The 14,319-nt window shown below is 46.5% G+C and overlaps 1 protein-coding gene and 1 non-coding gene across 3 annotated transcripts in view; both read right to left on the minus strand.

Moving 5' to 3' along the window:
• FBXO31 (F-box protein 31) overlaps positions 1 to 1,457 on the minus strand; it is a 44,618-nt gene extending 43,161 nt beyond the window's left edge. For both annotated transcript variants that reach the window (XM_032793761.2, XM_032793760.2), the window contains exon 1: positions 1,269 to 1,457. The gene's annotated coding sequence lies outside the window, so the exon portion shown is untranslated. The remainder of the gene's footprint in view (positions 1 to 1,268) is intronic.
• Positions 1,458 to 1,476: 19 nt separating this feature from the next.
• On the minus strand, positions 1,477 to 1,549 carry TRNAM-CAU (transfer RNA methionine (anticodon CAU)). Its single transcript has one exon. It is a non-coding gene; the product is annotated as a tRNA-Met (tRNA).
• Positions 1,550 to 14,319: the final 12,770 nt, after the last annotated feature.

The following is a 14,319-nucleotide window of genomic DNA, read 5'->3' on the forward strand; positions in this document are numbered from 1 at the left end:
ACAGACCCGGCCCCTCCCCCTTGGGGTCTGTAACAGGCGCCCTAGGGGTTACACAGACCCGGCCCCTCCCCCGCTGGGTCTATAACAGCCGCCCCAGGGGTTACGCATCCCGGGCCCCACCCCGGGGTGTGTAACAGGTGCCCCAGGGGTTACACAGACCCGGCCCCTCCCCCGCTGGGTCTATAACAGCCGCCCCAGGGGTTATACAGACCCGGCCCCTCCCCCTTGGGGTCTGTAACAGGCGCCCAGGGGTTATACAGACCCGGCCTCTCCCCCTGGGTCTATAACAGCCGCCCCAGGGGTTACACACCCCCGGCCCCTCCCCCTTGGGGTCTGTAACAGGCGCCCCAGGGGTTACACAGACCCGGCCCCTCCCTCTGGGTCTATAACAGCCGCCCCAGGGGTTACACACACCCCGCCCCTCCCCGCTGGGTCTATAACTGCCCGCCCCAGGGGTTACACAGACCTGGCCTCTCCCCCTGGGTCTAAAACAGCCGCCGCAGGGGTTACACACACCCTGCCCCTGCCCCTCCCCCCTAGGTTCTACAACAGCCGCCCCAGCGGTTTCACAGACGGTCCCTCCCCCCCGGTTTATAACAGGCGCCCCAGGGGTTACACACCCCCGGCCCCGGCCCCTCCCCCTTGGGGTCTATAACAGTCACCCCAAGGGTTACGCATCCCCCCCCCCCGCGGTGTGTAACAGGCACCTCAGGGGTTACGCAGACCCAGACTCGGCCCCTCCCCCTGGGGTCTATAACTGCCCGGCCCAGGGGTTATGGGTCTGGACCCCTCACTGAGGGTCACAGGAAAGCCCACCGGCTCCTGTTTGGAAGGTTCCTTGCCACATCCGATCATAAACAGAAGCCCAGGCACTGAGCAATAAGCCCTGCAGCACCAAGGAAGTGCATGATGCCACGGCCCTCAGCGAGGACAGCCTGGGGGGCAATGCCTGTGGAGCTTCCCCCTGCCTCCTCCAGGGCCAGGAGCCAAACCCGCTGGCTGACTCTGCACTGCCCCCCTGCACCAGAACTCAGGGGAACTTCTGTGTTGCCCCAGGGGGCCAGCGACTGCTCTGCGCACTGGCTGATTTCATCTCCCCATTTTAGCAGCTCACCCTGCAAGCCAGCATCTGGCCCTGTGCACCAGCTTTGCGGGGCTGGGAGCTGTCTGCCTCCTCCCCTGGTTTACGCTATACACCTCCGTCGGTATAATTAGGGTGTTCAGGGGTGCGGAAAAGTCGGATCCCCCTGCACTGGTTTTCACACAGCCTTTTGCAACAGTCTCTGCAGGCCTGTTTGCTGCTTGGAAAGCAGGAGTTAGGGCCGCTGCATTGCTGGTCTCGTGTCCTTCCTCCCGACAGCACAAAAACTTTTGACGTCGCCTCTTCTCTGCCGCTGCCTGCAGATCAGGAGGAGCAGCCTTGCTGGTACTCGCTACATAACAAATATAACAGCCCTGGGGATAAAAACTTCCGGCTGCCCCGTGTGAGGATCGAACTCACGACCTTCAGATTATGAGACTGACGCGCTACCTACTGCGCTAACGAGGCTCCTTAAGAAAATAGCCCTCAGAGAAATGATTTAATCTTAGTTTCCATTATGGCTGGGTTAGATTATTTCTCTTTGTTATCTATTTAGTACATAAGCTCTCCAGTGACCATACACAGCAATGAAATGCTGAGAAAGGGCTCTGCTTTTGCAAAAGACTTCTCCCCTTGCTGTGGCTTTTTGGGAAGAATCCTTTTCCCTTTGTAATTTCCCAGCATTCAAACATTTTTAGCTTCTTAAAGGAGGGCTGTGGGTGCTCAGGAATACCTGGGCAGCAGCTCTCTGCAGAGAAGCAGCACAATGCTTTAGGATACCTGTTAATATTATTTGCAAGGAAACAGGGTGGTTTACATTAAAAATTAAAATGAATCTTATGTTTGCTTCACCTCATGAAGAGTCAGTATTAGACTTTGATCTCTCTGGAGCAGAAACAAACTTTACAGTCATTGTTGGTATAATGTTTATAGAGGGAAATCCTAGCCCCATTGACATCAGTGGGAGTTTTCCCATTGACATCAATGGAGCCAAGATTTCTCCCCCAACTGAGGTCTTTCAAAGCTGCCAATAAATAAATAATAATAATAATGACCCACACTTAATATACTGGATCATTATCTCCTCACCGTATACATTAATGGCTGGAGGCGCCCTAGATGGAGAGATAACAGTTACTTCCATAATGCTGCCATCTCCCCCATGCTCATTTATAAACAAAACACTGGATCAGGAACTCAACCAAAATGCAACAGGCCTTTGAGTGGGATTGCTGGACATTTTGATAGGAGGAGGCGGATACTCTGTTGATGGGAGCTATTGTGGAGGATGCAACTCAAATAGGCCTGGAACATGCATTTTGTTTTCAGTTGCATCCTCCTGCGTCAGACGCTGAAGAGGCAGCTAAGCTTGTCTGTGAAATAAGGCCAGCATTTTCAAAAATAGCCACTGATTTTGGGTGCCCAGAGTGAAAGTTTGGGGCTTGATTTTCAGACAAGCTGGGCCTCCATAGCTCTGATTTCAATGCATGGAAGCTGCAGGTGCTGTAAACTTCTGAAAGTCAGGCCCAAGTGGACGTTAAGTTGGGCACCCAGAGCCTGAGTCACCCTAAACCAGTATCCACTTTTGGAAATGTGGCTGCATGGGAGGCATAAGAGGGACGGGGGAGACAAACATTTACTTTCTATATGGATCAAATCCCATGACCCTCTTCATTCATCATGCTACCCTCCGGTCCCCACACAGAGATGCACAAGAGTTCTGGTGCTGCTGGTCTAGAGGATTCTGTAGCCACTATGTAGCCAGTTAGGGCCACAGGGCTCAGGGGAAAAGCAGCAAAGAGACAGATGGCAAGAACTCAGTTGGGGACTAAAACAAAGGATAGCCTTGTGCCATTACTCCATGTTGAAACTTTGCAGTACAAGGCTAATGAGTCCTTCCTCCTTCAGTTTTTCTGGTTTTGCCTCTATTTTCTTCTCTCTTTCCTCTGACCCTGCTCCCTACCATATCCCTACCCTGTCAGACCTGACCCCCACAGTCATCTCCCTGCCTCCAATATAATTTTATCCTCAACACCCTTTGGCTACAAGGAGCTATCCATCACTCAATGATCAGAGCTGCCTCTTTCTCCCAAGTCTCTTAATAACTGGGATTGTCATCGATGAAGCACCTTCCTTCAATTTCACCCCCTAAAACTGTTCAAGCCAGCAGAGGGCAGGTTGGTCCATGGTGACACCAGGTGGCTTCTTATGAGCTGAGGCAGAAGAAGGCAAGGGAGAGAGAGGAAATGATTCACTAACAAAGAGGTGGCGGTGGTCTCCAGTCTGCATTTGTTTCATCTGACAGGTAGCCTGGCTTAGGGGTATGCTCATGGACCTGGGAGCTAAGAATACATGAGTGCTCCTCGCACCCGGGGCTGAATCCAAATCCCAGTGAAGTCAATGGCAGGCAGACAGCTTTAGATGAGGCCCTATGTGATCTTGGACCAGCCATGTGGCCTCCCAATCTGTATAAAATATAAGGATTTTAAATCCTCCCCCATAGGGATGGGGGATCAAAGACTGCAGCTAAAGATACAAAGTACTCTGCCAGTGCTAAGGATGACTGTTGTCTCCCTTCTCAGATGCAGTGGTGGTTTGGAACACGAGGAACCCCATGCCTTTGCAACACACAGGATAGGTGTAACTCCCATTGAAGTCAGCCCAGGGTCAAGGACCTAGCTGGAGGGTCTTGTGAGGTTGTCCACTTGGAGCCCCAGCTGCCAAGCGATTCAGGTGACAGCTCCTGATGTTGCTACAGGCAGAGAGGAATTATGGGGACGGGCCAAGGAGATGGGAGTAGTGGGGGCAAACTGGGTCAGGTGTAGGACCAGAACCCTTATATTTGAATCTCCTCAGCACCTCTTCTGGAGGCTTAACTCCCTGCTGTCAGATTAGCAAATGGACATTCCCTGCTACGTTATCTAGGTCTCTTACCTGAATGCTATCGTCCTTACTTTTCCTGGCAGCGGTAAGGATAAATATGGTGTATTATTCACTTACATCGCTCACATGCTCTCTGGTACTACCAAGTACTTGAACATACTTAATGCCTGGCACAAAAAATGACTGCCGCGTTCTGGAGTAATAGCCCCTAATGCTTCAATTTCGTTATTACAGGCTGCAGCGCTTGGAGCTGTTACCATAGTACTTTTGAATAACGGATGTGCTGAAGGGGGACACATGTCCACTTCATTTCTCTCTTGCAATAAAGGGCCTGAGATAGCTCCCACTGCAGTCAGTTAAAATCTTTCCATAGACTTTAAAGGGCTTTGAACCAGGCCCCGAATTGATGTCCCAATTTTCTGGAATCCAGCAGGTGTCTACACCTTCCCCGGCTCTGTGACAGGATACACTGCTGATTGATGGCACAACTGGCCAATTATAATCTGAATAACTATGCCAGAGGATTATTTATTTCCCAGTTGGCAAGCAAAAGAGGAAGACTGTAAACCAGGCAGAGACAAACGGACAAGTCCTCTTTGCAACCCCTGCTCTCCACAATGATTGTAACAGTGCATCTCATGGTGTAAGCCTGCACTGCAGTTTCTTCCTTGTATTATGTGGCCTTGGGGAAGGGATTCTTTGGCGAACAGCCATCTATGGCTCATCACTCCAGACTAGGAATACATCCTCAAGGACGGCAGAGTTTTGTTTTTACATCTTGATTCCAGATGTTCCTAATTTTCTGGGAAACAGCTTTTTTCCTCCTGAGTTTAACAGTCACCACCTTTTGGTATTCTAGCTGGGCTCTGATCTCATCAGACCTTACAGGATAAGCTGGTCAATGTCCAGATGGGGGATCTCCAAGGAAAACCCAGAGTGCTGCAGAAATTACAGTTGATGACTCAGTGGCTTTTTTCTCTTTGAGTCAATGCTGAGCCAAACGCCATTGCATAGTGAAATGGGTTGCTGAATTTAAGGAGGTGCTGTTTATCTAATGAGCTGTAAGACTGATTGATCACCTGTGGTCCTAATCATGTGCAGTCATTAAAGACTGTGACAATCTCACAGGCAAAGGATTGTTATTTGTGGTGTCTTGGCCAGATTCCAGTCTGAGTAATTACATTCTGCCTGTCTAAATCCTGCAGCAGGTTCAGTTCCAAGCAGCATTATGTAGCATTTAGATCACGGGGCTGGGAGTCAGGTGTTCTAGGTTCTATTATTGGCTATCCTACAGAGTAACAGTTATGTACTTGTGGGCAAGTCATGAACTTGTCCATGCCTCAGCTTCTCAGTCTGTAAAATGAGAATGATATTTACCCACCACACAGGCAGTTGTGAGACTTAATTATTATTTGTAAAGTGCTTGGAGATCCTTGAATTCAAGATGTACTAAACAGAGTGTAAAATATTATTTCAGACATTATGCCACAAACCCACACATGCAGAGTATACAGTTTATCGTGCTTGCAAAGGGAGTGTTCCACTTTCAGGATGACCAGCGCTATATAAATGTAAATTATTCTTTCCTAGATACCAAAGATCAGCTGACTCCCAGTGTTTTCATGGAAAACAACTTCATCTTCAAAAGTGATTTCTGAGGCCTGGAAATGTTTGCTCGAGCACCAGCATCATTAACTGATGCCAATATATGTGGTACCAGGGAGCAGTGCTTTTTACACCTTCTGCAGAGCCAGCTTGGGGAGCACAAAACATTACTGTTTTGCACCCCTCAGAAGAATCACTATTGCTTTTTGTTATTTTTAATTCCTTGCTGAGCTAGTGCAAAAGCTGTGGGGCAGAGGATGTTTTCCAAGAAGAAATTTAAACTCCTGAGAATTTTCCTCACAGGAGTATACAGAAACTCCTCACTTAATGTCCTCCTACTTAATGTTGCTTCAAAGTTACATTGCTGCTCAATTAGGGAACATGCTCATTTAAAGCTGTGCAATGCTCCCTTATAATGTTGTTTGGCTAGAAGAGCAGCGACTTTACAAAGGAGCATTGTACAAGTTCCTCTTCTCCGCCTCCCTCCCAGTGCTTCCCCCACCACCAAACAGCTGTTTGGTGGCACTTAGCACTTTCTGGGAGGAGAAAGGAGTGGGGATGCAGCTGGGGTGGGAAGAGGTGGACCTGGAGTGGAGCAGGAATGGGAAGAGGCAGGTCTGGAGCATCCCCGGGCAAAGTCAGTGCCTGTTCTTCTCCAGGGAAGCTGCTGCTGCTGCAGCAAAGGTGCTTCCTAGCGTCAGTGCCTATGTGGGGTAAGCCGGGGCACTTCCCAACCACAGTACAGTACTGTACAATATATAATGCTTTTTGTCTTCCCTAAAAAAATTTCCTTGGAACCTAACCCACTGCATTTACATTAAATCTTATGGGAAAATTGGATTTTGTGATAAACTCAAGACAGACAGCTGCAAGGGAGGGGTAGGAATCAGTCCCAGATGGTTAAAAGGCCCTCCTCCTTATCAGCTGGGAGGCTACTACAGGTCAATCAGGTTCAACAGAGAAAGGGTTGCCAAGGTAGTGATTAGAATCAGCTGAGGGGCAGCTACCTGAGGTTAATTAGTATCAGCTGATTCCAACTTAGGGCTGCCTAAGACCTTTTTAAACCCTTCCCTAGGAGGAAGGAGAGCAGAGAGAGGGAGTCTTGCTGCTAGGAGTAGCAAGATAGTGAGCTTCACCAGGAGGAGAGGCAGTACTCTCTCCCACAAGGGAGTAAAAATATACTCTAAATAGGACTGGTGAAGATATGGGGAGCAGACCTCCCCTGTGTCCCAAGGGGGATGGCATTACCCAAGCCTGTCTCACCAGGGCTAAAAGCAGCAGAGGCTAGGGAGACTGAGAAGGTGCCTTGCCACAATTTGTTTAACATTGTTTCACTTAAAGTTGCATTTTTCAGGAACATAACTACAATGTTAAGTGAAGAGTTACTGTAATAATGTTAAGGCAAATGTAGGGGCTACAGTTCTCAACAGAACCATTCTAAATTATAACAAACACTAGTTGTCTCAATCCTGGTACCAGAAAATCTGTATAAATTGGAGAATGGCTGGATTCTTGTATTCAACATATTCAAGACTGTCAATGACCTTTGACTAATGAAAAGAGTCAGGTTTTAGATCAATAAAAACACTAGATAATTCACGAACATTCAGAGACTCTCTCACCAGCTCCATCTGTTACCCCCCTTTTTCCTGTTCACACTAATGACCTGAACTTTCTCTTTGTTTTGGGGAGAGGGGTGGGGAAAGGGAAGCGAAGGGGAGGAAGAAACAAATTGCCACATTTTTTCTGAGCAAGGACATTGGTTAAACAGTAAACCGCACTGTAGTGACCAGCGATAGAGTGCAATAGTTTCCTTCCCTTCGTTTTATGGACTTTCACCTGTAAAGTTCTTTAATGTTTTTCCTCTCAATGTGTGTGAATTTACTGTTGATGTCAGGTGCTGATCTGACAACTCTGGAGACTAACACCCTCTATTTAGCAATAGAAGAAGTGCAGCCCTTAGAGCAAAGGAATAAATTTCTCTCATACAGTATAAAATCCTTTTAAACACCAGGGAAGTTTGGAATGGATTTGTAATTCTGACTGTGAAATATATTTCAATGAGCTATCACTTAGCTCGAATGGAAACCTGACTGAGTCCTGGGAGGTGAGCTTTCCTCAGGTGACCACCATGAAAGACCTGCTTGATTTAAAGGACGGAGTTAGTCACTGCTTCCCAGCTTGGTTTTTGTGAGAGTAGACTATACACAGAGATTTTTTGTTTTAAGGAAGTAACTGTAGCTCAAATGTCAAGAATATTGATTAAAAAAGTGCCCCTCCAAGTCTGCAGTGGTGATGGGCTAGCCCTAAGAACATAAAAAACACCATACTATGTTAGACTAGTTGACCATCTAGCCCAATACCCTGTTTTCTGACAGCAGCCAGTGTGAGATGTTTCAAAGGAAATAAACAGAACAGGGCAATTTCCAGTGATCCATCCTCTGTCATCAGGGCTGGCTCTAGGCACCAGAAAACCAAGCATGTGCTTGGGGCGGCACATTTTCAGGGGCAGCATTCTGGCCATCTTTTTTTTTTTTTTTGGCTTTGGGCCACAAAAGCCTAGAGCCAGGCCTGGCAGCAGTAGCACGTCATGTGCCGGCGGTGCCCTGGGGCTGCTGCAGTTCGCACCAAGGGGGAGCAGCACCCGCACCTTGTGGCTGGGCCGGGCAGGCTCCGAGTAGGGGACACATGGGCTGGGGGCCACCCTGCGGGGCACACGGAGCCGCCTGCACGTGCCACAGTGTGGCCACCCCCCAGCGCCGCAGCTGGGGCTGGATGAAGCAGCCCGAGCTGCCCAGGGACTGCGGCAGGGTGGCCAGAAGCAGCAGCAGCAGCAGCAGGGCCATAGGGGGCAGGGCTCTGCCGTGCAGGGCTCTGGGATTCCGCTCCCTCTGGGGAAGCCAAAAATCTTTTTGTTTGAGGCAGAAAAACACCAAGAGCTGGCCCCGTCTGTCATCCAGTCCCAGCTTCTGGCAATTTGACGTTTAGGCATACCCAGAGCATGGGGTTCAATCCCAGATCATCGTGGCTAATAGCCATTGATAGATCTATCTTCCATGAACGTGTCTAATTCATTTTTAACCCAGTTATACATTTAGCCTTCACAATATCCCCTGGCAATGAGTTCCACAGGTTGACTGTGTGTTGTGTGAAGTACTCTTCATTATGTTTGTTCTAGTCAAAGATTTAGCAAACCATTCTGGAGGATAACAGCCAAGGCTTTAACAAGAAGAGGCTTGTGATTAGGAGATTCCTCTGGGGCAGGTGAGTTTGGGGGAAAGATCACTCCTGGACAATACTGGAAGGAGGGAAGATAAACAGTGGTGGCCCAGACAAATGCTTGAGGAATGGCTTATTCTATAGCAGAGGAAGCTGGTTTACAAGGGTAAGAGGTGACCAGGAAAGCCATAACTGAAGGCGCAAGGGCAGATAATGTGTTGGCCCAGACAGTTCTGCTGGGATGGAAGAGCAGACAGCTTTCTCCTGAAACAACTAGGTTTTCTCCAGGGCATGTTGGTGAGAGAGCAGTAGGGCAGGCCACCAAGTGAGTGTCCTGGGGGAGAGGTTTCAGACTGGTAGCCGTGTTAGTCTGTATCAACAAAAACAATGAGGTGTCCTTGTGGCACCTTTGAGACTAACAAATTTACTTGGGCATAAGCTTTCGTGGGCTCAAAACCCACTTCATCAAATGCATGGAGTGGAAAATACAGTACTGAGGTATAAATACACAGCATATGAAAAGATGGGACGTTACCTCAGAAGCCTACTTATCATTACTGATACGTGATAATCACTTTCTAAGAGAGAATGATTGTGGGCTCTGACCTATGACTGGTTGGATAAAGGCAGAGGTAGGTGGCTATTCTCTGCCATTCTAACGTCTTTAATTTAAATATATTATTGCTCTAAAAAGAGGGCAGTTAAGAATTGTACAGGATCAGCTTTTTCCCAGCAGCAGGTCCCAGTAGGGAAAATATTCCCTCATTTAAGGGATCTGCTATTGTATAGCAGGCAGGTAAAGGTGTTTTTTGCTGTCTCCGTATTGGTTCACTTTGCTTGTATGGTCCCTGTAGACTTTGAGACTCAATCAATGGAATCTATATAAGTTGGAATCAAAGCTAATACATAATATCTCTCCCTGGACTGAAATATTCTGCTGCAGTCTACAGAAGAGACAGTCTTGGTTGGCATAGGATTCTCCGAATGTGGGCCTCTGTAATCCTGCACAGAGCTGCCTTCTAACAAACAACACCACAGCCAATGCCTAGGGTGTTCTATTGCAGCTTGACAGCTCATGTGACCTAGTGGATAGGGTATGGGAATGGGGATCAGAGCTAGGCCCAGCTCTGCCACTGAGCTGCAGAGTAGGGTAAGTCACCTTACCTCTCTGTCCTCTATTGCCCTATCTGTGAAGTGGAGATAACGACACCCTTTTTTGTGAAGTGCATTAAGATCTATGTGTTAAAAGTGTAATATGGGCCAAGTTTTCATAAGGGCACTTCTCCCATTTAGGCACCAAATCAATACTCCAATTTTCAAAAGAGCTCTATACCCACTAACTCTCTCTGAGAATAGTAAAAGCTGCTGGGTGCTGATTACTTTTGGACATCTGGCCCCAAAAGTGCTAGTGGAATTGGTATTTCCTATACCGCTGCCTGTAGTCCCTGAGAGAACAGCACTTTAAAGAACACAGTGAATTCTAATTCTGTGTAATGTCTAAAGCTAAGGATGATTTTTCTTATTCGCAGGTGGAGTGGCTTCAAAAGTGAGCTACTTGCTGTGAGCAAATTTTAAAAGCTGTATCTTTAAAAGGGATCTCCCTATTCTTCAATCAGTGGGCAGAGGGGTCGAGCATAGATTGTATTCCTATAGTTTAGGTTTTAAATGGACACCAACCTCCCTGATGATGATCAGCCAACTTGTTTCGGCTGCTCTTTTCTGTATGATAGATGGAAACATTATAGACCTCAGGGCTGTCTTTCTCAGAGCAATCAGTCGTGTTTTGTTGTGATCTCATCCTATGATTATATAGCTACCGGAAATACTTGGCCTTAAATCATAAGGGTGCTTCCTGAGTCTTCCTTTCAAAATGAGAACAGGGCATCCTGTAATTTTAATTTATATTTCCTTCCTAGAAATAGTAAACATACTGCAAGTAATCAACTCATCAACCAGTTCATTCAGGGATTCCCAATGTACTGAAGTATTCTTATCTTGTTCAGAATGTTGTCTGACTGGCTGCAGAAGGAGCACCAACTTTAATGCGCCATCATGGCAAGGTCATGGGTCACCCTGATAGCTTATAGTATAAGACAGTTAAAATTAAAAACAGTTTGACTTTAGCAGAGGCTGGTGGCTGTGGCAGTAAAAATGAAAACTGGGTTTGCAAATGAAATTATTTGGGTTCTGCTACAATTCTAGCAAGTTTGATACATTGATATGGCTTGTTCCAGGTTTCACAATGATGATTTGTCTAGAGTAGGTTTTAAAGATGTGATGTCAGACAGAGTTACTTAGCTGTACCTAATAAGCACCTTCTAAAATTCTCTAGGTGAGGCACAGCAATTGTATGCTAGCATTTGCAGCTGAACATGTGAGATACAGTTGCAGTTCCTTAGGCCAGATCTACACTGCAGACCTACATCAGTATAACGAAGTTGTTCAAGGATGTGAAAAATCCACCCTGAGTGACATAGTTATACAGACCTAACCCCCCTGTGCAGATAGCGCTATGTCGATGTGACACCTTCTCCCACCAACACAGCTACTGCCTCTCAGGGAGGTGGATTAACTATGATGATAGGAGGAGCCCTCCCATCGGCATAGAAGTCTCTTCACTAAAGCGCTACATCAGCACAACTGCACAGGTGCAATTGTATCACTGTACATGGAGATAAGCCCTTAGTGTAGACAAAGCCTAAACGTACCAGGGAAATACTGAATCATGCAACTTGCTTATGCTTAAAATAAACTGCGTCCTGACCTTAAAGTCTCCTACCCCTTGTCCCCCCACATCTCCTTGACAAGCTAAACTATTTTTATGCAGTCTATGTTAATAGGAATAAATAAAAATACATATTAAACTAAGCCGGGGACAATGCTAAGGCTATGAGAAGGCAATTTTCATAATAAATTCCTGTGTTCAATTCTACAAACAAAAAAGTCCCTTAGAACTAAACCTTTCTTCGTTCCACTCTGCCCCAAGAGAGGATGTATTTTGAAAATTTAGGCTAAAATGGTTCAGCTGTTTTGGGTTATAAGAGTGGAGGAAATACTCTTATTTTTGCTTTGTATTACAAATCAGATGCCCTGAATATTGTTCTGACTTGGTAGGTGGCTGTTCTCTCAGAAGCAGAAACCATGTTGGTAGGGGGCAGGACTCAACAGCCCTGGGGCTCACTTCCAGTTTGTTTTATGTTCCTAAAAACTTGCTTAATGATTTCAGCTGGTCACCTGCAGAGGGCAGGAAGGATAAGAGAGAGAGAGAGAGAGTGTGTGTGTGTGTGTGTGCGCGCGCCCGTCCCTGGCTGGTTCTCGCTCACATATTGCCGTACGTGGGGTCAGGAAGGAATTTCCCTCCCGGGTCAGACTGCCAGTGACCTTGGGGGTGGAGGGGTTGGGTTTTTTGATTTGTTTTTGCTTTTGCTTTCCTTTGCAGCAAGTGGGTACAGGTCACTTGCCAGGATTATCTGGGTATAGCTCAATCATTTCCCTGTCATTACAGGGGGCCTCAGGCAATGGTGCACTCCAATCTCTCCTATTCTCTGTCTATGGCACATAATAGCATAGTCTCTCATGGGCTGTAACACTTTGGTCTAATTTCGGTTGTTGGATTTAGTGTGCAGGTGGTGGTGTTGAGTGGTGTGGGTGGCCTGTGATATACAGATCAAAGTAGATGATTTGGGGGGTCCTTGCAGACTTAAACTTAAATAATGCCATTGATGGTGTTTTGATAGAGTTATGGGGACACAGCCCATATTACCAAGCCTGACTGGGACTGGGATTCTTGCTTAATGTCATAAGAACATAAGGATGGCCATACTGGGTCAGACCAAAGATCCATCTAGCCCAGTATCCTGTCTTATGACAGTGGCTAATGCCAGGTGACCTAGAGGGAATGAACAGAACAGGGAGTCATCAAGTGATCCATCCCCTGTCACCCCGTCCCAGTTTCTGGAAAACAGAGGCTAGGGGCACTATCTCTGCCCATCCTGGCTAATAGCCATTGATGGACCAGTCCTCCATGAATTTATCTAGTTATTTTTTGAACCCTGTTATAGTTCTGGCCTTCACACCATCCTCTGTCAAGGAGTTCCACAGGTTGGCTGTGCGTTGTGTGAAGAGATACTTCCTTTTGTTTGTTTTAAACCTGCTGCCTCTTAATTTAATTTGGTGGCCCCTAGTTCTTGTGTTATGAAAGAGTAAACAACACCTCCTTATTTACTTTCCCCATCCCAGTCATGAGTTTATAGTCCTTGATCATATCCCCACCCTAGTCATCTCTTTTCCAAGCTGAAGTCATAGTCTTATTAATCTCTCCTCATATGGTAGTCATATACCCCTAGAGTGACCAGCTATAGGGACAATCCTGACACTTGGTTTTTTTTCTTACATAGGCTCCTATTACCCTCCACCCCCTCTCCCAATTTTGTACACTTGCTATCTTGTCACCCTACATACCCTTAATCATTTTTGTTGTCCTTTTCCAATTGCAATATATCTTTTTGAGATGGGGCGACCACATCTGCATGCAGTATTCAAGATGTGAGCATACCATGGATTTATATAGAGGCAATATGATATTTTCTGTCTTATTATCTATCCCTTTCTTAATGATTCTCAATATTCTGTCCACTTGTGACTGCTGCTGCACATTGAGTGGATGTTTTCAGAGAACTATCCACAGTGACTCCAATTTCTTTCTTGAGCATTAATAGCTAATTTAGATCCCATCATTTTATACGTATAGTAGGGATTATGTTTTCCAATGTGCATTACTTGCATTTATCAATATTCTTCATGTCTCTGAAGAATTTGAGACCTCTCTTTTCCCAGAAAGGACCCTTTCTTGCTTGTTTTATGTAATCACCCACCCTTAGGCAAAGGGTCTGGGAAAGACAAAACAATGACTAGACGGGAGGACTGCTGATCAGGTTTGTCATAATAGCATCTGCATTTTAATGGTACCATTTAGGTTGTGCAATTTACACCTGCTCTCTCAGATGTAGTGAGTGTGTGTGCACGGTGGGGTGGGGTAGGGATGAGCAGGTGACCTCTGAAGAGGGGAACTGAATGGGGAGGAGTGAATTGTTTTAGCTATTGTTTAGCTGCAGGAAATGCCCTTATGGACTGGGAAACAAACTCAGGTTAGCCCCAGAAACTGTGTGTACACAAGTATTTATTTGTATTCTGATGCTACCACGTGTTAGTGTGAGAGACACCATCTCTGCTAACCAGGAATTGAACCTGGGAGGGACCTCTAGGGCTGAAAGCATGAGTTTCACTAGTTATAAAGACATAAAGAGCCAGGCTCAGTAACTAGGGGCTGTAACAAACTCATATCCTGTCTTGATCAGATTATAGAGGAGGACAAGTAATCACACAATGCTTAAACTGCCAGCGTCTGGTCTATACTATTCTAGCACAAATAGAGCTGCACTGGTTGGAAACTTAAGGATGATGCTAACATAGACAAGGGCCGAGTGGTCCCCATATGGTATAAATAAACTCATATTGGGGCATCCAGTTAC

The sequence above is a fragment of the Chelonoidis abingdonii genome, chromosome 19 (genome assembly GCF_003597395.2).
Source record: "Chelonoidis abingdonii isolate Lonesome George chromosome 19, CheloAbing_2.0, whole genome shotgun sequence".
Classification (NCBI taxonomy): domain Eukaryota; kingdom Metazoa; phylum Chordata; order Testudines; family Testudinidae; genus Chelonoidis; species Chelonoidis abingdonii.